The sequence below is a fragment of the Canis lupus genome, chromosome 28 (genome assembly GCF_011100685.1).
Source record: "Canis lupus familiaris isolate Mischka breed German Shepherd chromosome 28, alternate assembly UU_Cfam_GSD_1.0, whole genome shotgun sequence".
NCBI classification, from domain to species: Eukaryota; Metazoa; Chordata; class Mammalia; order Carnivora; family Canidae; genus Canis; species Canis lupus.
In genome coordinates, this window is record NC_049249.1 from 22,467,323 (window position 1) to 22,488,846 (window position 21,524).

The window sequence follows — 21,524 nt, forward strand, 5'->3', positions numbered from 1 at the left end:
CACGCCTGGCTCCGCCTGCTTTTCTTCGCCAGCGAGTGACTGGCCTGCGCCGGAGGGGTGGGGCGGGGCGGTGGGAGCGAGAGTGTGTGGAGGCGCGGGCGGGGCGGGGCGGGGCGAGTGGGGGAGGGGCGGGCGGGGGGCGGCGGTTGGGCAGCGTCGCTTCTGAGGAGGAGGAGGAAGGAGGGCGAGCGAGGAGGATGGCGGAGTTGGGGCTCCCGACGGTAACGCGGGGCCGCTGAGGCGGGAGGGTGTTTGTCGGTCGGCTCTTCCTGCCTTCTTTCCTGCCCGTCGGGCGGTCCGGCCGGCTGTCGGTAGGGGGAGGCCCCGCGCGCCCTGAGGGGCAGGAGCCGGCGGGGCCGGGCGAGGCCCGAGGGGCTGGGGCCCGGGGAGGCGCCGCCGCCGCCGCCGCCGCCGCCGCCGCTCTCCCGGGTGCGGGCGCGGGCGCGGGCGCGGGCGCGGGGAGGGCTGGGCCCTCGGAGCCGGCGCTCGTGCGGGGCCCGCAGCCCGGCGCCGGCGGTGAGCGGGGCGGCGCTGACAGCGGCCGGGGCCGGGCCTGCGGCGGCGGCGGGCGGCGGGGCGGCGCGCGGGCCGGGGGCGCCCGGAGCACGGCCCTGCCCGCTCCGCCCCCGGGGGCACCTGGCCCGGGCTGCGGGGCGCCCCGTGGGCGTCGCGGAGGCGGGCGAGGCTCGGCGGGGGCCTTGGCGCGGCGCTGGCGGTGCGGGGTCGCGCCTTCCCCCGCCCCTTGCCCGGAGCCCGGAGCCCGTCGCTGTCTCCCCTCGTCGCCTCCCGGGGAAGAGAAGAGCGGCGAGGCGGCTTAGGCTGTGCCGCCCGGAGAGCCTGCCCTCCGGCCCCGGCGGACTTGCCTGGTGCCAGCCTCCTTCCGCGGCAGCTCTTCGGAATAGAGGAAAAGTACTCTACCCCCCCCCCCCCCCCCCGCGCTGGAGCCTCAAGGACCGACGATTTCCCCCCAGCCCCTCAGTATCCATTGTTGTGTACCATCCCCCTCCCCCGCCCCAAGCCTGGGTGGAAGGAGGAGGACTTCAAACCCTTAATTGCCCCCCCTCCCCCGTTTTTCAATCAGCAGAGCTTATGTGTTATTGTGTTAGTATGGATTTACAAACAGGTGGAAGGAATGCCGATTCGGGGAGTTGGAAAGAAGATGCTTTTGTGTGTGTGTGTGTGTGTGTGTGTGTGTGTGTGTGTTTTCAGGCTTTCAGCCCTTAACACTTGGTGATTTGATTTTCTCGTCTGTAGCTTTGTACCGTAATGGGGGTGATGAGAATAAAAGAGGAAGCAATGTGTTGCAACCTACCCAAAGAAATGTTTTTTTCGGTCTCTGGGGATGCTGAAGCAAAATTGGGTTGCAGACGTGTACTGTCTAGTGTTTGCCTCCATCCTGGTAACTACCAACAGTCTGTGGCTGTTCCACCTGTGTAATTTTTGTGCCCTTCATGTGGGCTTCTAGTATCTACTGAGAGGGATTACGGTATCCAAAACTTATTTTTTTTGTTTTTCAGAATCCTGGAGTATACGTGTGTAACCAGGTTTTTTTTTTTTTAAACGTAGCATTGACACCGGAAGATGATCTTCTATAAAGACTTCAGTTTATTAGTATACTAATTTCTACCCTGGCCCTTCCTTCCATACAGTTGCTCCTATAACTGTTAATGCGTATTTGAAGAAACTGAACTCTCGGATACAGCCTGTAACATCCATAGATTTATAGTTTGAACTTATCAAGTGTTCCTGACTTTCTATGTGACAGTGACAAGAATTTTTAGGGATGATATATATGACCATTTCCTACCTATGGAGCTTAGACTGAATATGATATGTTTTTAAAATACTTATTTGGACATAAGGTACATAAACTTTAATTATGAATATACATAAAAATAGAACTTAGGCAAGTAAAAGCTTTAAGATTTATGACTTTCAAATGGCATAAATCTAATGTAAAGCTAACATAAAACTGTATTCTTAAAGTGCCAGTTTTGAGGGGTGGACTTGGCCTATTTCTAAGATTACTACTATTTCTTAGGGTGTTTAATTTTTGAAGAAACAACTACATTTACTCTCAGATTGGCATCTGTTTACCGATATCTCATTGTTAATACAGTTTCAAGTTTTTCTCTTGCTAAAAGTTGTTATGGATAAAAGAGCGATATTAAGAGATAAATAGCTTGCAGTTAGATTCTTAGAAAGTTTTTAAACTACCATATTCAGGTTGATCAGAGCTGTGTTTCAGTAATTGTAACCAGACTTGTACAACAAGTTGGGAATTACAAACCAGTCAGAAATTTGGAACAAAAGGAATACCCAAATTATAAATTCTTGTGTTATATTGCTGGGATTGTGCTTTTCTAAATATTATTATTTCTTCAGTGACTTGGGACAGGGCTTGTCCCCATGTTCAGAGAGACATAAACTGGAATTCTACATGGAATATTTCCAGGGATGCCTTCTGAATAGCTGCTGGTGTGTGTGTGTGTGTGTGTGTGTGTGTGTGTGTGTGTGTGTGTTTAAGTAAAATCTCTATGCTCAGTGTGGGGCTTGAACTCACTACCCAAGATCAAGAGTGGCATGCTCTAACTGGGCCAGCCTGGCACCCCTCTGGTAGTATATTTTTGACTTGCCTTACCCATGTGGGGGAAAGGTAAATAAAATTGAATTTCTTTGTTATCCACACAGTCTCCTATTTGTTTTGAAAATACGGTGGTTTATCAATCTCTGTTGTGTAATTTAATATTTCTGTAAGACTTGTGTTCTTTAAACATTTTTTTAGGTTTTTTTTTTTTTTTGGAAGATATCCAAACATAAAAATAAACTTGTGTTTTTGACTGAAAGTATACCTCAGTGTGTGCAGAAATAAGGATGAATTTTTTTTGGAGGTTGGAAGAATATATCTTTACAATTCAGTTTACTGTATTATTTATGTATCATTCACGTATGAAAAAAGCAAATAAGGCTTTAAGATTTGTAACTTAAAAAAGCATAAAATAAAAAAAACCAAAACAAGACCAGTCCCCCACTCTCCCCGCCCCAAACCCGCTAAAACCAAACAGGTTGATCCACAAATCCTTCAGTGAGTTCTGAGGTTTATATTTTGACCTTGGTGGAAAGTGTTCTTGAATTAGTTTATAAAATATCAGTTCAGATAGGAGAGGAGATTTAGATAAAGAATAAACACTTTGACATTTCCTAATAAGACTGGTAGGGAAGTTGTAAATATTTTGTTGTACATAATTTAGATAGAAATGAGCTGTAATTTAGAAGCAGTGATACATTAAGTACTTTCACGTGGTACTTGAGAAATGAGTACTGCAAATATTGGTTGCATTTTTGCTTATTGTTAGAGTTATACTTCATACATTATATATTATGCATTGGCATATTATAATTTAAGTCTAAATCTTTCATAGGCTAAATTATAAAAAAAAAAGTTGCTATCCCTGTGTTCTGAATTTTGTTTTGTCTACTTAGTTATACCACAATAAAGTTATGCCATATAAATCTTTCCCAAAATGTTTTCTCTGATAATACACTAGTTAAAATTTTGTTTTTTTCTCAACTTTGTTTACGCTGACTTTTAAATCTGAAAAATGTCTAAGTCACAAGGTGACCTATGGAATGCTTGAACTTTATATAGTGTTCTGAACTGTAATTGCAGTCAGTGAAGGTTGAAAGGAACAAGGATAAGTAGGAAAAACAGATTTATGTTCTAAAATATGTAATTGCATTATTTTTGAGGTAAACTCATGCTCATTCTTTGTTGGGTACTTTCCCCTGGTTCCCATCTTAGCGCAGCATCTTTAATTCTGCAAATCAAAGTTGTGACACGTGAAAAAAATATCCTAATTACAAAGGGCTCTTTAGCGTTTGAGATGTTGGTAACATATGTGCTTTCAGAGAAAGTATGAAGTTCCCATTATCAAGAATTAAAAGAACTAATTAGATTTCACACTATATATTTCATTCCAACTTCTTTAAAGATCAGAACTGATTGCAAAAAGTAATGCATGCTGTAAAAGGTAAGGATTCTTTTATCGGAAAGAATGAACATACTGCTTGAAGCTAAAACATTAAAGGAGACCTTAAAAGTGGATATAATTGGTCCCTATGTGAAATGAACCTGAAACACTAAGAAGTATTTTGAGTTGCCTATCTTCTAATGTTTATAGCACTGTGAGCATTCACAATTTAAGCACTTTATTTGCCCTCAAATGCTATTTGTAAATCCTACAATTTTAAGTAATTTTACAGTTGATAAAGATAAATCTTTTTTCTTTTGGTTTTTCTAAAGTCTCAGAGGTAAAGTAGAAATTATTTGTTCTGACAGAGATAAAATTAACTCCAAATTCTAGATATTATCAGTTAATTTTGTGCTTTCTCAGTTTCCAGTTTTGTGTTGTACAACACTCCTTCTTGCTTTTGAGACTGTCACAGTTATCAATAGTCCTTAAATTAACTTTAAAATTCTGTTCTGTAAATATATCTTACTATAATTTTATATTCACAATATCATCTACCTTCTAGTAAGTGTCATGTATGCCCCAGAGTTTGATGCATGGATAAGTATTTCCTGCTTTCAGAAGTTCACAGTATGTTGCATGAACTGTACAATAGTAAATTGTCTCATAATGTGACAGGTATTTTGATAGCAGTGTGTGCTGGAGAACTCTGATGAGTTAAGGCAGATTGCATGTACGATCAGCAATGCTTGCTGGAGGGTAGGTCTTGAACTAACTCTTGAGGGATAATAGTGGATAGAAAAAGCATAGAAGTTAGAGATGTTAAGATCCATTTGGAAAATTGCAGGTGAATAGCAATTAGGATTCTTTATATGACTTAGTATTTCAGTAGGCATTCATGAAAGCATATATTTTTAGAGATTGTTATTTCTTGTATGCCTAAATTTAATTTGGGCCTTGAACTGTGGATCTGTATGAATGTTGGGGATCTGCTTCAAATTATTATTTAAACCTCTTAACTAAGCATGTTTTTCATTAGTATTTTAATTAAATATGAGAAGAGCATACCAGCCTGATATGGAATAACCCCCAGGTTTAGACCTTGGATAATTGTTTCAGAATCATATTTAAATATTTTTTCTCAACATTTATGCATCATGTTAAGAGTAACATTTATGAACCTTTTTAAAATTCATGGTAAGTTTTTTATTGTACAGACATTTAAAATTCACTCTTTTGGGGGCTGGCTCATTTGGAAGAGTATGCCACTCTTGATCTTGGGGTTTTGAGTTTGAGCCCTTCCTTGGGTGTTGAGGTTACTAAAAATTAAAAATTCACTCTTCTGAGAGCATTAAAAGCCAATCTCTTTCCATACTTATTTCAAAGTGCCACTCTTTCCTTTGTGTAAGGCTGTATAATCAGCTATATTTTGGTAGAAGTATATGGCTTATATGATTTAAAAGTTCTCTGAAAAAAAAAAAGGTTCTCTGAACTTGAATATTTTTCTTTCTTTCTTTCTTTCTTTTTTTTTTTTTTTTAAAGATTTTATTTATTTATTCATGAGACACACACACACACAGAGGCAGAGACATAGGCAGAGGGAGAAGCAGGCTCCACGCGGGGAGCCCGATGTGGGACTCGATCCCGGATCCCCAGGATCAGGCCCCGGGCTGAAGGTGGCGCTAAACCGCTGAGCCACGCGGGCTGCCTGAATATTTTTCATATAGTATGATTTAGAACTCCTTTGAGGCCTTTTTTTTTTTCTTTTTTTTTTTTTTTTGCCATTTCAAACTGTTCCCTCCAAAGTACCAGAATTTCTCATTCTAAGACATTCTCATACTGCTTTTTGTTGTTGCTTTTGATCTTTCCAGTTATTTTTGTTATAGAAACTTGAGAAATTGCTTTTTAAAATTTTCAGTTTAGCAGTTAAATTATACATTTTTAAAAAAGATTTATTTATATTTATTTTTAGAAAGTGAGCACAGGAGCCAGCAGGGGGAAGGGCAGAGGGGGAGAGTCTTTTGAGTAGACTCTCTCTGAGTGAAGAGCCTGATGTAGGCTTGATACCACAACCCATGAATTCATGACCTGAGCTGAAACCAAGAATCAGGTGCTTAACCAAGTGAGCCACTGAGGCGCCCCTACATTACAAATTTTATATCACTTCATTTATCTCAAGGTTATTTATTAGGAAACTAAGACTTTCTGATATCATCTCCTTGGACACAACCCCCTGCATTCTCACTTGACTAACCTAATCACCCTTCTGGCCTCAGTATCACATCCCTTGGGAGGCCTTCTTTGATCCTTAGTTAAATTTTCCTATTCTAAGGTCCTTTGGCACCTGTGGTTACCCTTTCTTTTTTTTTTTTAACATTTTTTGGTAATAATGTATTTCTGCCTTTTTTTTTTGCTAGACTGTAAATTTCATGATAGCATCAAGTATGTCTGTCTTCTTTACTACCTTTTCTCCAATATATAATGTCTAGACTTTGTACGCTCCTAATAAAAAATTACTGAAATTAGCAATCTCAAACCCCAAAACAAACAGACCTTTAACTAAAAAGGACAAAGAGATGTTCTAGTGCTTTTGGTCTTAAACATATTTTCCGCTTTTAGACTCCCTCAGGCCTTAATTGAAGGCTTTTTTTTTTTTTTTTTAAGTCATAATGTACAATTTACAAAAGTTTAGTAACCTAATGATAAAAAGGACTGGGATTTTTCCTAGACATCATAAGAGACTTAAAAATGAGAGCACAGGAAAAACAGTTAAAAATCAGATACAAGATATTTTCTTTAAATGGCAGCTAAAGGCAACTTAATGTGATCAACATAGACTCTTTCAAGACACAATTTGTTTTATGTATAGAACAGTATAAGAGTAATGCTGATAGAAGATCGTGAAGAAAAATTAAGTACCGTTAGTGAATTTTGTTAAAGGTTACACAGGACTATGTGTTGTATTTGGAAAAAGTTTTTATCTAAAATGATGCAATTAAAAAATCACAATGTCAAGCTTTTGGTATTGGAAAGATTTGCTTAAATGAGGTGAAACACAGTAGGCACCATAAATACTGAGTAAAATTAAATTGAAGCAAATAATTATCTGAAATTACTGACTCACTGCAGTATAAGTATTTTACAATTTGTTGAAGTAGATTTTATACCTACCATGTTTCTTTGCTTACTTAGCTATGAAATACGTAAAATTGAGTAACATGTTTTTCTTCACTAGTTTTGATTAAAAACATACCTGTTGCAATGATATAACAAAATGACATAAGTATTTCTGCAACTTTCATTCTGTTAAAGAGAGTAAGCTTTATTAATTTATTTGGTATTGGCAATCTGGACTGGAAAAATTAGGTTGAGGGTTGGTAATCACTTATTTGCTGGAAGCATGTGAAGTAAAATAGATTGAGTGACCTGAAAGAGATTATATTTAATTCTAATTTTGTTTATGTATCTTCTGAGGTAAAGAACTAAAAATTTCACCTTTTTAGTTTTTGTTCAGATAAACTGCACTTTATCTTAATATTGTGATCCTGTTGAATCCTATGATTCTGTAAGTACCAGTAGAAAAGCTAATTATTTCTTGTTGCTAAAACAAATACTGGTTTATCTACCATGTGTTAATTACCATTTTAAACTCTTAGAAATAGGATACTTATATACTAGGCAGCTTAAAATAGTAAGGTTTTATGATTTAATCTTGAAGACATTTATTTCTGTACTTTGGAAGTAGTGATTTGAAATTCTTAATACTAGAAATATGGCCTAGTTTCAGAACACCCACTAAGCAACTGTGGGAACTCAGCATGCTAAATGGCTTGTAGTGCTGCAGTATTTTTTAATTTTCCCCACCCCCTCTTATATAATAGCTTATAGTAGTACACACAGAACATGAGTATTTGGGACAAGAACAAAGTGTATTGAAGTCTCCAAAACATGTGAGACTGTCAGGCTTTGTGTTGAGTACCAAGAAGCTAAAAAGATGATCAAATATAATGATAGTGAATGACACAGATCAGGTGGTAATGTTTTTAGGTTGCAAATAAAGCAGTAATTGTTTTTGGGCTTGAGAAAAATGACTTAAAAAAATGGAATCACTGTTTTTGAAACAAAATTTTAAAAAATTCAACTAAAATTTTCATTTAAGAAGTTTGATAGCTCTGATTTAAACATTTCCATGATGTTTGTGTACAGGACTTAAAAATTTTAGTAGGAATAATCCTAAACATTTCCCCCAGAATGTTGTGCAATGAAAACACTGCAGTATTTTGTCAGTCTATGAGAACCAGATACTGAAACTGATTAGCTACTACTAACTGTGAAGAATGAAATCTACTAGTTCTTACTCATTGTTCAGGAAAGTATGGTTGTAAAGGCATTTGAAAAAACATACTTTTGCCATCTTATTTTATTAAAGTGACTGAATTGATCTGCATGATTTTAATATCATGCAGATGGATAGTAGAGTTAAATGCTTCACTTTAAAGATTTTTATGATACAGAAAAGAAAGACTTCATAAATTTGCTTTAAAAGTCAGCTCTGTAATTCTTGTAGAGTTAGCTCTTTGGGTAGTGCCTTAATGCATAACTAGTTGTATACAAAAATATAAAGAATTTGACTTTTTCTCTACTGGAACTCAGTTATACAGTGTGTGTATGCATTTAATGATAATTTATAAAATAGTAATGATCTTTGGCAGCATCTTGAAGATTTTTGATCAGTGAAAGTTGAAATTAATAAAACCGAAGTTTTGCTATATTTTATTATATTCAGGTTTTTTGAAAATTTAAAACCCACAAATTGTAGATTCATGTGCTAAAAATAATTTAATTAGCTCATCTCTTTCCTGACTATATCATTATCCAGTTTTTATAACTAACAATATGGTAATACTTGCATTGCTTCTTAGAGCAATTAAATTTAGATATTGCCAAATAATGTTTCTGGCATGATTTAAATATCACTGGCTACCTGCAAATTACTAAATGATTTACATCTTTGTGGTACTAAGAATTTTTTATGTCAAAATTTCTGTAAACTGTGAGAATCATTTTGGGATTTTAGTGGCAAGATACTTCCCGGTTGGGAACTGGTTTGTTTAACGTGGTAACCTACAAAAATAATTTCCTTTTATGTGTATTCAAAAATGTAAGCAATGCCTGCCTTTCAATATTTTGAGTAGCTTCTGATGAGAGAAATTCCTTATTAACCTTATTAACCTTTTTGGCTGCTCCGTATCTTTCTTTTGATCTTGTTTGGGGAATGTTTTTGCTTTAGGATATTTAAAAAAATCTAATACAGAGATAATCAGATTATATTTTTAAAGCTCAAAATGCATTTTGTAAATCCTCTTTTAACTGCTAGGATAAGCAGATAATTAGTTAAACATATGATCTTCATCTAAATAGTCTCAAATATGGACTATATAAACATAAGAAAGACTATTTGCCCTATAATATATATATATATATATTTTTTTTTTTTTAAAGTAGGCACCACACCCAACATGGGGCTTGAATTCATGACCCCGAGATCAGTCAAATGCTCTACCAAATAAGCCAACCAGGTGCCCTATGTGCTCTATGATAACAGCATCTTGTCAGACACTGATTTTTAAATGTAAGATACCTACCTGAAGACCACATATCCTCTAAATCTTGTTATGTATAATATATTTATTTTTGTTTACATTTTTTGACAGTTTCTGATAAATTATACAGTGAGTAACAGGATTTATAATCAAATAAAACCTAGTGAAGGAATGTGTGGGTTTATACATATATAAATGAAGCATTTAGAGAAAGTTAATGTTTACTTTAAAAATGCTGAAAATCATTTTTTAAGTTGAAATTACGTTATTGAATACTGTCATTTTAGTGCATATAAATTAAGATAGCAATTTTCTCATTTTGCTTTACAACAATAATCAGGTAATCAACTTTTTTCTTTATTGCTGATGTGCACATAGTAAATGAAAAGTAACATATTTTGCGAATACTTAGGTCGAGTGTGACATGTTTGGAGATTCTTGGAAAAAAAGGTGGTTACAACAAACATTTATAGGTCAGTCTTTTTAGGAGAGTTATTTGGGTGGCATAACAGCTTTTAAGAGAATGTTTGGCCAAGATATTTGATGTTTACTATTTTATCTTAAGTCCATTGAGACATTTACATCCATCCTACCCCACCCCTGCCTTTATTTTGAGGCTTTGCTAGAGAATCTTGCAATTTTTATATATGGTGAATTGTAGTGTTGTCCAGGAGAGCTGTAATTCTAATTATGGCTTATATTGTGGGTTGGGTAAACAGATATTTTCAGTTCTTTGCTCAAAATTTTGCCCAGAATCAAAATTTCATAATCTTAGGCTTTTCCATAAGAAGAAATGTAGATTTCTCTAAAAACTCTCATGTATTTGCTACTATATAAAATAAATTAGTCCTCTCTATGCCAGTCCAAACAATTTCATCTTACCTCTTCACCAAAGGGGGGGAAAAGTTGAATGAATGAATTTGCAGGTGTTATAAGTTTTATACTTTTGACATAATTCTTTTTAGCATGGACAAGTATAGAGCATTTTATTTTTTCAGTTATTTCTTTAGCCTCCATGAGTTCATTCATGCTACTTAAGAATTTTTTTTTCCATTTCTGTATGAATAATAACATTCCTTTGAGCATGTTAATTTTGGGTGCTTTTTTTTTGATCTTTGGTCTCCCAGTTTTCAAGATTCCTTTTTTAACTCTTGAACTACAAAAAATGTATGACTTGATGTGACTTGGAGGGGAGAATAGTTTTTGTCCTTTAAACTACTTTAAAAAAAAAAGAGCATTTCTGATCATTGTAAACAAAAGAAAATGCAATTGAAATCTTGTCATTTTAGGAATTTATATCAAAATCTGAATGACTTAGAGTTAATTTTAAGTAGAATATAGGGAAACCCATGCATGGGACAAGGTTTTTGTCTATTATTTGACTATCTTCATGCAATAAGTGTTTACTGAACACTTATTGTGTACTTAATAAAAAGTTCATAATATCTTTGAAGTTGTAGAGTGCTTTGTAGTGTAAAAATTGCTGCTTTGTGTAAGGTGCCTGCTCTCTAGTAGGGTAGATAAAGCCAAGGTAAACATTTATAAATATTTCAGTAAGTATAACTGCTGTATATACTAGGTATTGTTTCTAAGTACGAGGATGTGACTGTGAAAAAGGCAAAAGTGTCCCTATTTTCTTGTTACTTTAAATGAGGGAGAGTCCAGACTTTTAATACAGTGTGATAAAGGTTCTGATTGGGAAGTTTTAAAGGGAGCTTGGAGGAGGATGTATCCAGAAAGGCTTTTGAATGTTTGCAAACGTTTTCCCAGATGTCTTAAGCTGAGGTATGAAGAATACATGAGAGTTAGCTCAGTGAAGAACTATAAACCTGTATTTTTGACAAGAGGAAATAGCTTTTGTAAAGTCCTGACAGCAGGAGGTAGCAGGACGATATGGGATCTGAAAGAAGTTCATGTGACCTGAACACAAGATGGGAAATACTGGAGTTGTGGAAGAAGTAAATGGGGGCCAGATCTTGTTAAGAACATAGGATTTTATCCAGGGCTAGGTTTGTGGGGACCAGCCACTCTCCCCCAAATGTTTTAAATTGGACAGTAACCTGATTAGATTTGAGTATTTGAAAGATCACTGTATAGTGTAGTGATTAGGTTAGGAATAGGATGGTGGGGCAGCTGTGGTGAGACCAGTTACAAAAACTCTTCGAGGAGAGAATTTAGCCTACCCTGGAGCAGGATAGTAACAGTGAGAATAAAGAGAAGTTGAAGAGTCAGGAGAAATTTTAGAAGGATGGTTAGATAGGAGTTGGTGATTGTTAGGACATGATAATTGGAGAGAGAAGAGTCAGGGTGACTGTAGGATTCTTGACCTTCTCCCATTCTTCTTAGTTGATTTCTCCTAAGAGCTTCTCTCTTTAAGAAGCCTCTTCTTATTTCTCCAACCTCCAAGACTGGCTTCGTTTTTGTGCTTCAGAACCTCTTACCACACTATATTTTTTGCCTTTTCCACTTGCTTTGTAAGCTTACAGGCATGTACCGTGCCTTATTATTACATATTTAGAACCTTGCACATCGCATAACACTATGTATTAAATAAAATATTGAATGAAAATACAGTTTTTGGACATGGAGCCCAACATGGGGATTGAATTCAGGACCTTGAGATTAAGACCTGAACTGAGATCAAGAGTCAGACACTTAACCGACTGAGCCATCCAGGCACCCTGAAAATAATAGTTTTTATATGTACAGTTAGAGAAAACATGTTTTTCCGGAGTATCAGTATCCAAAAACTTATTTATAACTTCACTGTCGATTAGATCATTCCATGCACTTTTGAATCTCTTTTTTGTAAAAACAATGTTATAATTCAGATCTGAAGTACTGGATATATTATTCTTCATGGACTGTCATGAACTAATATATATGGACTTTGATTATTATGTTGACCTCCTCTGGTATTATGCATTCTGGTTTTCTTTATAAATAAATTTTAATTAGCTTTGTCTTTTGTCAGTTTAAAAGTCAACATAACCAAACTATTACTGTTAGAATTTTTTGTTTCAAAATGAAAATAACTTTTTTCTCCCTCCCTGATTGTAAAAGGAATCAATGCTTATTTAATACATCTAAAAGAATAATACAGAGATAAAAATAAAACATATCCTAATACCCAAGGATAAATACCCAAATATCATTTGATGGATGTTGTAGACTTTTAAGATTTTATATATATTTATGAATGCTATGATGAAGTTAAAAGCTATCCACAGAGAGGAAATATACATGACATAAATATGTAAGGAAAGATATTAATACCCTTCATACGAAGAATCCTGATACCTAGCATATAACCAAGTAACTCCATAGAAATGGTCTCCTAAACTTCAGTTTCTACAGGAGACCAGGCAGGTAACATAAATGAGTGAACACACAGGGTTAGCTGGAAAGCACTCGGCACAATTTCTATTCACTACCAGTTGATTTTTCTATTAAGAATGTTGACCCAGAATGTTCTCATTTTAAATATTTAAGAAGAGAAATAGAGATCTACATTGTAGTAAAATTCCCAATTATTAAGTATTGGCAAATGAAAAAAAAAAAACTGTTAAGTGTGGCCATGATCTATGTTTTGTTAATACCACAAATAGTGGAAGAATGGAAAGATTTGTTTACCCTACTAATCAAGGAAATGTAGCTTAAAATATATCATTTTTTATATATCAGATTGATGGAAATGAAAAAGATTAATATTTGGCAAGATTGGGAGAGTATAAATTGATGAAGTGTCTTTGAAAGAGATCAGTTGGAACTACCTATATGTATTTTATTTTATTTATTTTATTTTTTTTCCTATATGTATTTTAAATGCATATTAGTTTTGACCAAACACTTCTGCTTTCAGGAATCTGCCTTACAGAAATACTAGTTACTACATGTGAAGATTTATGCTCAATAAGCACTATTGGCCAAAAAAAAATTATATATATATATATATATTTAATTAAAGTAAATGAAGGAGTGCCTGGGTGGCTCAGTCATTTAAGTGTCCAACTCTTGATTTCCACTCAAAATCTGCTTGGGGTTCTCTCTCCCCCATCAGCCTTCAGGTGCATGCCTGTGTGTGTGTGTGTGTGCGTGCCCTCGTGCGCTCTCTCAAAGTCATAAAAAAAGGCAGATAGAAACCCAAATGCAAGTTGATATGAGAATGATTAATTAAATTATGGTATAGTTATAGCACCAGTCATAGGAATGAAAAGAAATGAAGTATATCTGTATTCTTGTATGGAAACAGTCCATAATTTACTATTTACCATTTAATGCAAACTGGACAATTTTATACATAAACTTGTATTATATGTGTATGCTGTCATTTTAAGTCTGTATGATATTCCATCGTGTGACGCTGTAATTTATTGAGACTATTGATGTACCTGTGTGTTATTTCCAATGTTTTGCTATAAATATGCACATTGTTAACACTTTTTTGCAAATGTCTTTGTAGTGGTGTCTCCAAAGATAATTTCTTTTGTATTTATATTGTAACATTAAATGTCTGAACTGTTGTAGATGCTTTGGGGAAATAAACTTGTCTCTGAGAGTGTAATTTATGACCTCTAATCTGAGTAAATATACCTTAGGAATGGTAATTGGAGAACTAACCAGAAAGGTAGCACCATGTTCAGTGAACTTAAATTCTTTAAAGTTTTTAAATTTAAGTAGTAATTTTTATTTAGTCATTACATATTTATGGTACAAGATCTAAAAGATACAGAATTGAGGGTGCATGGGTGGCTTGGTCAGTTGGGTATCTGCCTTGGGTACAGGTCATGATCTCAGGATGGAGCCCCCTCATCAGGCTCCCTGCTCAGTGAGGAGCCTGTTTCTCCTCCCTCCCCCACTCTTCTTCCCCTTCCCTCTCTTCTCATGTTCTGTCTCTCCTTTCTCTCTCTCAAGTAAATACATAAACACAATCTTAAAAAAAAAAAAAAAAAGGTAAAAAGATACAGAAGTATAAAGCAAATCTTTCTTTCATTCTGCAACCTCTTGTGCTTAGTTTCCTTTCCTGGGAAACCACTGCCAGTTTTGTGTATACATCCACAGATATTTTATACATATTTTTATACATATATAGGTGTAGATTGTTTTTCTTTCATAAATGGTAGCTTGTGATGCTGTTCTATAGCTGGGTTTTTTCTCTCAACTATAATAAATCTAATACTTGCATAGTACTTTGTAGGTCCTGTTTTGATAAGTTTTTTTTGGTATTCATTAATCTTCATCACAGCCTTGAGACGCAGGTAATATTATCCCTTTCATACAGAGAAGGAAACTGAGGTTTGAACATGTTAGTTAAGTTGGGAAACTGGAGGTTGTGGAACTCCCAAGAATGGTTGCAGAGCCCTTACCAGTAGTAGTTAGTATGCTTTGCTGTCTCACTTATTTCATACCGGTACATGGTTGTTGCAGCATTCTTTTTAGTAACTATGTAGGTATTTCAGTGAATAAACTTAATTTATCTAACCATAACCATAACCCTTGTTGATGGACCTTTAGGTTGTTCAGTATATTGCTGTTACAAATAGTGCTATAGTGAATATCTTTGTGTGGATATAAATGCCTGTGTTATTTTGAACAAAAAGAGTCTGCCATGTTTCATTTTCATCTTTTCAAATTGGGGCAGGGGAGGGTGGATCTGTTTTTTCTTTTTCTTTTTCTTTTTTTTTTTTTTTAAGATTTTATTTATTTATTCACGAGAGAGAGAGAGAGAGAGAGAGAGAGAAGCAGGCTCCATGCAGGAAGCCCGACGTGGGACTCGATCCCCCGTCTCCAGGATCACACCCTGGGCTGAAGGCCCATCAAACCGCTGAGCCACCCGGGCTGCCCTGGATTTGTTATTCATACAGTTTTGTTTTATGATATAACCTGGGACTTTTTTTTTTTAAATGAGTGTATTTAGCTCATCTATATTTATTCTAGCATTATGCTTATTTCCTCATCTTTTAAGAAAAAGTTAAAGTATATAGAGCAGTGCAGTATAAAGGTGTTAACATACCTTAGTCCATTTCCTCTCTATCGTTGGGGATTGTAATATTTACCTTATATTCTGCAGCGATGTGTTTTTTTTTTTTTTCCTCCCCAGTCTAAAGCCAATAATTAAATGGACACTGCGCTCAAAACTTATCCTTTTTTCATGGCTTTTCTTTCTATCCTTTGGATAACTGAATTTTGTCAACTAGTATTTTCTTCAAGAGCAGTTGATAGGAACAGTTTTCTTTGAGTTCTTTCATATTCAATACTATTTAACTGTTGCTATCAACTGCTATTTAACTGAACTGTATTGTTAGACTTGATATAAATTCTTGAGGCAAACTTTTTTCCCTTGACATTCTGATAGGTATTGTACTGTTTTTAGCATTGAGTTCCTCCTTTTTTTCCATTTTTGGGTAGTAATGATTTTGTCTAGGTTCTGCAAGAATTCTATATATCTATTTATGTATTTTTAAAGTATTCTCTAGGCCCAGTGTGGGGCTTGAACTCAGAACCCTGAGACCAAGAGTCACATTCTCTAACAAGAAAAAAGTTGCATGTTCTATGTACCAAGCCAGCCTGGTGTCTCACAAAAATTCTCTTTAAATTACAATAATTTTTTTCTTAGGAAAAGGTGTATCACTTTTCTTGTTTAGTTCTGACTCTCCTGTGTGTCAGTAATGCCAGATGAAGTCTGTGAAAGCTTCAGATGTGCCTTACAAGGGGCTTTGGGCTTGCCCTTATGGCTATGGCATGTACATTTTAGAAAACTGAGCTGTGAGTGTTTTGAGACATGAAGCTGCAAACCTTTCCCTTGCTTGAGATCTTCCAGCATTTCTTTTTACCTTCACTGCATACGGCAGCCGTTCTTATGTATGTGTGGTTAGAGATGTCTTTTGGTTCGGGATGGAGATGTAGATTTTGCTTCTGTTTCTCTTTTTGCTAGTTGTTTTGAGATTTTTCAAGAGGAGAAAGGGTCCACACCATCTTTACATTGCTATTTTCACCAGAAATTGTAAAGGCTGTAGGCCTAGTTTTACCGGAATTAAGATCATTTACAAGTATAAGGGATAAAATGTATGCTGATGTAGCGTTCTGAAAGCCAAAAATCATTTATACAGGTTCTTTTTGTTCAACTTTTTAAAAGATTTTTTTTATTTATTCATGAGAGAGAGAGAGACAGAAAGAGGCAGAGAGGCAGAGACATAGGCAGAGGGAGAAACATACTCCCTGTGGGGAGCCCAATGCATGACTCTATCCCCAGACCAGGATCATGCCCTGAACAGAAGGCAGACGCTCAACTGCTGAGCCACTCAGGTGTCCCTTGATCAAATTTTTACAGAAAGATTTTATTTATTTGAGAGAGAGTGCATGAGCAAGAGGAGAGGGAGAGGGAAAAGCAGACTCTTTGCTAAGCAGGGAGCTGGATGTAGGGCTTGATCCTGAGATGCCAGGATCATGACCTGAGACTAAGGCAGATGTTTAACCAACTTAGCCACCCAGGGGCCCTCCATCAAATCTTTTAATTAAAAAAAATCACAGTGTAACATTTGAGTTTGAATATATCACTTAATTTGTATTTATAAAGCCTTGTCATTACAAAGCATCAAGAATGAAACGAAAAACTAATGACTAGAATGCTCATTAGTTCTTTAATTTTGGGTGTTGATACCTTTTACAGTTGCCTTTGAAAATCAAACTTTATTTTTTTTTTTTAAGTAGGCTGTATGGCCAATGTGGGACTTGAACTTATGGCCCTCAAATCTCAAATCAGGACTCAAATGTTCTACCAACTGAACCAGCCAAGCATCTCTAAAAATTGAACTTTTTAAATATATATGCACTAGAATTTTAAAATATTGTCTTTTGATGTAATACATTTTAGCTCTGGAATATTCTGGTATTCTGAATGGCATCTTGTTTTTCAAGAGAAATGTCAGTTTATCTTAATGACTCTATTAAAAGAAATATGTTAAAAAAATCTTAAAATAGCTGGTGGGTAAGCTTTCTTCTGTTTTCTGATTTAAACATAATCTTGTATTCATTTGGCCTTGTTCTGTTTTATCTATCCTTTGTCCATTAGCAAGAGCAGGGGGACTGCTCAAAGAAACCAGGTATTTTTTCCATCATCCCATTCCTTTTGTGTGATGGAATATATTGCTTTCTTAGCCTTAAATACAAATACATTTTCATATTCTCACAGGAAATTTTAATGGCTGCTAGACTATTGGGGATTTCAGTGTTAAGTCTTTGTTACTCCAATTACTGATTACTCCAGTGTTTTTTAAATTTCAAAATTTTAATGATTTTTGTAAAATTCTGACCGTGTTCTAATTTCTTTTGTGCTGAGCTATGTTTATTACTAAATATTTGCACTTACAGCACTTGAAACTCAGATTTTATAGATATTCCTTAAAAAGGCTTTTTGATCCAAATGTATTGGGAAATCTCGTATCATCTATCCTCTCTCATGGAGTACATTATTATTATCAGAAAAGGATAATTTCTGCCATAAAGACAGAATAATTATGTTTGAAAACCTCTCATCCTAACTACAAAGCTGTTTAAAACAAACAAACAAAAAAAAAACAAAAAAAAAAAAAAACAAAGCTGTTTAACCATAGAAGTAGGTGTTGTAGAAATATAGTTTGGGAAATGCTAAGAATGTATTACAGAACATTTTCAGGTAAACATGTTAAGGTATTCCAAAATACCTGTTTGCATGACAATTAGGATTACCTATAGTTATGGGGATCTTACAAGCTTTTAAATATGGATAAATAGTAACTAAATGTCCCAGTTTGTGAACATATGCAACACAATTATGATAGTATTCTTACTATAATTTTAAGGGTTTGTTTTTTGACCTGGACATTTTGTTATAATTGGTTTTCCAGTCTGAAAGTACTTCTCGACTTAGTATGTATTGAACATCCATTATTGGTCCTTGGAACTACTTTTTGCTAAGACTTAGCAAACAGGAGTTTTAGAGCTTTAAGTCACCTATGCGATCATATAGTCCCCTAAGCTCATTTTTCAGATTAAAAAACTGAGGCCTTTGTGGCACCTGGGTGGCTCAGTCAGTTGGGTGTCTGATTCTTGGTTTTGGCTCAGGTCATGATCTCAGGGCCATGGGATTGACCCCTGCATCAGGCTCCACCACTGCCCAGAGTCTCCTTGTCTCTCTGCCTGCCCACCCTCTTACTTGCTCTCTCTTAAATCAATCAGTAAAATCTTTTAAAAAGTTAAAAATAAATAAGGGCCTCAGTTTTTTTTTTTTTTTTAATTTACTTATTCATGATTGAGAGAGAGAGAGGGAGGCTCCATGCCAGGAGCCCGACCTGGGACCGGATCCCGGGACTCCAGGGTCACACCAGGGGCCAAAGGCAGGCGCTGAACTGCAGAGCCACCCAGGGATCCCCTCATTTTTTTTTTTTAAGTGTAGCTATATGTTCAAGGTTATGTTGCAATTTATCAAAGAATTTGGAACCCAAACTGTACAGCTCTAGATTTTTTTTTTTTACTGCATTTTCTTTCAGTATATTACTCTTAATTGCATTCCTTTTGAGATAGACGTCCAGGAGGAGATAGATATATTTAACATAATTTAGGGTGAGATTGAGTTAAATTATAAGGTGGGTCAAATTTAATATAGATAGAACTTCCCAAGTAAGTTTCACATATCTGAATTACTCTTTCTTTTAGTTTAGAGAAAAATAATTTTAAAATAAGCATGTACTTTTAGTATTGCTAATAAGGAATAGTTAGTGCTTGGTTTTTTAGTGTTTTTTTTTTTTTTTTTTTTTTAAGATTTACTTATTTAGAGAGCAAGGGTGTGTGCACATAAGTGAATGAGGGGAGGGGCAGAGGAAGAGACTCTTCAAGCAGAGTCCCTGCTGGGGCTCAGACCTGTGACCCATGAGATCATGACCTGAACTGAAATCAGGAGTTGGTTGCTCAACCGATTGAGCCACCCAGGTACCCCTAGTGCTAGTTTTTAGTAATTGGTGCATGGGTCAGATTCTTTTCTAAATTGAGCTGTATCATCACTTCCCTAGTGGTCAGTTATGGAAACAATTACTTATCTATTCTATTAATGGAAAAGTGGACCTAAATAGCTATAGAATTAAACTCTTAACATACGGAGTTGAAATTATAAAATACTTTTTTTTTTTTTTTTAAGATTTTATTTGACAGCACAAGCAGGGGGAGTGGCAGGCAGAGGGAGAGGGAGAAGCAGACTCCCTACTGAGCCAAGAGCCTGACATGGGGCTCTATCCGAGGAACCTGGGATCGTGACCTGAGCCAAAGGCAGAAGCTTAATGGACTGGGCCACCCAGGCGCCCCAGTAAATATATTCTTTTTGTCATACTTTTCAGCAAGATACCACTTGGTAGAAAATAAGTGAGCTCAAGGTTATGTGAATTATGCATTAAGATATATAATAACATATTATTGGAAGAAATTTATCTTTTAAATGCCAGAATGTTCCATAAAATACTAGTTTGGCCTATAGAATTAGGTTTTAGATGGGGGAAACCATTTTTTAAAGATTTTCTGTATTTTATTGGTCTTTTTAGCTGACATTTCCTCAAACTGTAGAAAGCAATAATAGCTTTTCAATCTTGTTCTGTGTTAAAATTTTCCTTGATTCATGTGTCTAATCCTCATTATTTACATCACTATTTATATCTATAGTGTATTCTCAGATAATATAGATACGAGTTTTAAGACATGGGTTTTAAATGAATCAGAACTATATTAGTCTTATGATTGCTTTATGATCTGTGTGATCTTTAAGAAGTCACTTGATTTCTCTTGAGCCTCTGTTTCCTTTCCTTATCTGTAAATGGAGATTAAACTGCCTCAGAATTGGTGCAAGAACGTAATGAAATAACAGCTAAAATCACCTAGCACAGTACTTGGCCTGTAATAAATACTCAGTAAATATTATCTGTTGCTGCTCATGATGTTATTGTCAGATTCACACCATACTGTTGGGCAAATAATTTAACTTCCATAAATCTTGGTTAGCTTATCTATTAATGGGAAGACTAGTAACTATGTTGGATGTCTGCTTCACAGGGTTATTTTGGAAATCAAATGTAATCCTGTGATAGTAGTTTATGAACTGTCAACCTATCTGAGCTAAGGTAACAAGTCTTAAACCATTAGGAACCAGACAGGTAAAACCAGATGGAATGGAGATCTGCTTTTTTGGGAGAGTTTAGCTGAAGGCTTGAAGATACACCTGTTTGTCTTCACTACTGGCAAACTGAGGTGCCAGGTATAGACACATAACTTTCTTTCCAGAATACATAACTGTTTCATCAGTGTCTTCCATAAAAGATCTATCTAGATGAAGATGAAAAATCTGTGGCAGAGTCCAAACTCTTAGCTCACTACCCATTGCCCTTTATGATTTGGTTTCAACATCCATTTCTTTACCTTAATCCTTCCTATTCCTTCCTCCCCTCCCCCTCTCCCTCCCTCCCTTCTTTCCCCACCCCCACCCCTTACATCACTACCAACTTCCATGTCTTCCTGAGGGATAAGCACTTAGATGAACAGTTTGAAATATATTTTTATAATCTTCCGTAAATGTAGCCCTCACATACATTTACAAAATTTCTCCTAACAAACAAACCCCCCAAAATTATATTATGAAGAAGCCACAGTTTTGATAAAGCTTTACTTGAATCATATGCCCAGCAGCTCTCCATGATATGTCCATTTCTCTGTATCCTTAACCAGCACTCTTTAATATTTTCATTAATTTAATAGCTATAACATTGTTTCTCTTGCATTTTTAAATGTTCTTCTAATGATTTGTGAATATATCTTTCTAGATCTTTCATACAGCCAAAGGTAGAACTCAGAATTCATTTAAGCATTTGCTTCAAAATGGAGATATAAATTTGAACTCTGTGAAATCATCTTATTAAAGAATTTATCAAACATT

At 36.1% G+C, this 21,524-nt stretch overlaps 1 protein-coding gene across 3 annotated transcripts in view; it reads left to right on the forward strand.

Annotated features, from left to right (window-relative positions):
- The window catches only part of SHOC2 (SHOC2 leucine rich repeat scaffold protein), a 96,643-nt gene that overhangs the window by 719 nt on the left and 74,400 nt on the right, over positions 1-21,524 (forward strand). The window contains exon 1 of one of the 3 annotated variants that reach the window (XM_038578775.1): positions 123-221. The exons of 1 other annotated variant lie outside the window; for it this stretch is intronic. The gene's annotated coding sequence lies outside the window, so the exon portion shown is untranslated. Of the gene's footprint in view, positions 1-122; positions 222-19,870; positions 19,911-21,524 lie in introns of those variants that run through there. One more of the 3 variants, XM_038578777.1, reaches the window with a different exon arrangement.